Here is a 2,230-nt window from a genome sequence, read left to right as displayed (position 1 = left end):
TGAATTTAACCATATCCACAATGTGAAGGAGCCAATGTTGACTAGTGTCATATTCAAAAGGGAATTACTGAATGAACCTTAAAGTTTTGGACCATTGGGTGGTGAGACAGTTGTTTGTGAGCATGCTTATGGTTTCAGTACACTCACTGCACTGAAATAAAGTCATAAATTGTAGATAGAAGTAAATTAGACCACAAACACATATCATTGTGTTATGAGCTGGAGGGAGATTCCGTGTGTGGAAATTGAGCTGTAATTCACACTCTTTCTTCTGTTTCCCTCTATTTCACTCTCATTGCACTCACAACAACTCTATAAATCCAAACTCTGCAACTTTCTTCTTTCACACTTCTTCTTCCTCCTCTTTTCTATTCACCTATCACACACCATTCTCTTAATGTCGACATGGAATTCAGCACCATCTTTTGTATATTTCTTTCTTTTCCCTTCATGCTTCTCTTCAACTAATTGCTCACTTCCATCACTTCCAAACACTTGGAATAGTTACTCCCTCCCGGTTGCGTTCGTTGTTCTTACATTCGTGAAACCTTTCAAATGTGTTCTTAACTGAAGATTTTACTTGTTATGTGAGAAAGAAAATGTTTGGGTGTTGAGAATACATTTGAAAGGTTTCTCCTATGTAAGGTCCACCTATGGAATCAGGAAGGAGAAACCGCTCCTGGTGTTTGCAGGGGAAATATTAGAGCAGTTACTTGATTAGAATAATAATGGGAAAAGGAGCAAGCAAGCAAAACGTGGCGCTTAGTTCCATTTCAATATTTCATGTTAGTGGCTTGAAATAGGTGAATAGAGAAGAAGATGAAGCAAAATTGATGATCACTGAGGAAAAAGCCAGCACAAGGCTCCACTTTCTGAATGCTGGAAAATTCCTCTACTAAATGGTATTAATCACTTCAACTATCATACTTTCATGACACTTTCATCATTTTTACTCACAATTATTCTTCCTTATTCTGTTTTCTATTTTACTGTTATGAAACTGATTGCCCCTTGTCTAGTTCATACTTTGCATGATTTAGCTGTCTGTGCCCTGCAAGAACAGGTATAACCAATGTGAAAGAACATTCCCATTTCACTTCAGAGCTTCTTCTCAATATTATGTAGTGTGAAATTTTTAACTTCATTGAAGTATTCAAGAAGAAGCATATCAGCACCTTGCTCTGATTCATGCCATGGAGTTAAGAGCTGAGGATGGATCAACAAGGATCATGTATATATAGTTAGCAAGTAGTTTTGTAAAATGAGTAGAATAAACAATGATGCCAGGGAGAAAAATTCCATCAATTATGTACTATTTTCAAGTGTTTACAGTCATGCCATTATTGAATGATGAACTAAAATCATTTTGCAGATTGTTATTTAAATTGATAACATATTCCAAATTAAAATTCTTCTCTGAGTTCTATTATTTATTTCTTTATCCAAATTCAGGCCTCGTATCTTCCATCTTATATAGAAATCAAGGAAATGCATCTGAACATTAGATTTCAGAGAAGTATAGTTTGAATATCTAAACTTCCATATTAAGAATTAGGGAATTAAGGAATGAGTTCAAAATTGGTGCATCACTACCCTCATTTCTTAAAGTAGAGTATGCATTAAAAACTGTAGGACAAGAAAAATCTTGTAATTCAAATTCCTACATAACTTTTATTTTCCGTTTGGATGCATGACAGCCAATATTATATTAAAATTAGGAAAAAGATAAGTATACCAGAGCCTAGAAGTTGTTATACCGAAAGAGGTTCAAGTGTTTATGTTATATCAACCTTTGTAAAAGGGAATAAGCTTAATAAGAAAATCAATTGTCCTACGTAGATAGAGGGGCAGTTATGTTATTTTAAAACGAATCATAAAGCCCAACCATTCATAATTTTTCTTTCAATTCAGTGTTTTTACGTTTTACAATTTATAATTGCATTATATTTATGATAATGTATTTAAAGGGAAAAACTATGACGCCAAATATTGAATGTGAAATCAAACGAAAAAAATTATTAATCTTTTAAAAGTTCTAGAACTTATTTAACTATTTTTATGATTAGATTAATTATTTTTTTTTAAATGCTAATAAGAGATGGGTTCCAATTATTTGCTATGAAAACCCTTTCAAGTGGAGGTGTTTGCAAGTTGCATATGATGTCATGCATACTCACACTTCTTTTGTATCCAACATTTTGAAAATTGTACTACAGGGGTTGAACAGGCA

General features: G+C 33.3%; 1 long non-coding RNA gene across 1 annotated transcript; it reads left to right on the top strand.

Moving 5' to 3' along the window:
• The first annotated feature begins 329 nt into the window (after window positions 1–329).
• LOC114183822 lies at window positions 330–1,413 on the top strand. Its single transcript, XR_003604520.1, has 2 exons — window positions 330–902; window positions 1,020–1,413. It is a non-coding gene; the product is annotated as an uncharacterized LOC114183822 (long non-coding RNA).
• The last annotated feature ends 817 nt before the right edge of the window (window positions 1,414–2,230 follow it).

The sequence above is a fragment of the Vigna unguiculata genome, chromosome 5, assembly GCF_004118075.2.
Source record: "Vigna unguiculata cultivar IT97K-499-35 chromosome 5, ASM411807v1, whole genome shotgun sequence".
In the NCBI taxonomy this organism is placed as follows: Eukaryota; Viridiplantae; Streptophyta; class Magnoliopsida; order Fabales; family Fabaceae; genus Vigna; species Vigna unguiculata.
The sequence above is the reverse complement of the archived record's forward strand: the minus strand, read 5'-3'. Positions and strand labels throughout refer to the sequence as shown.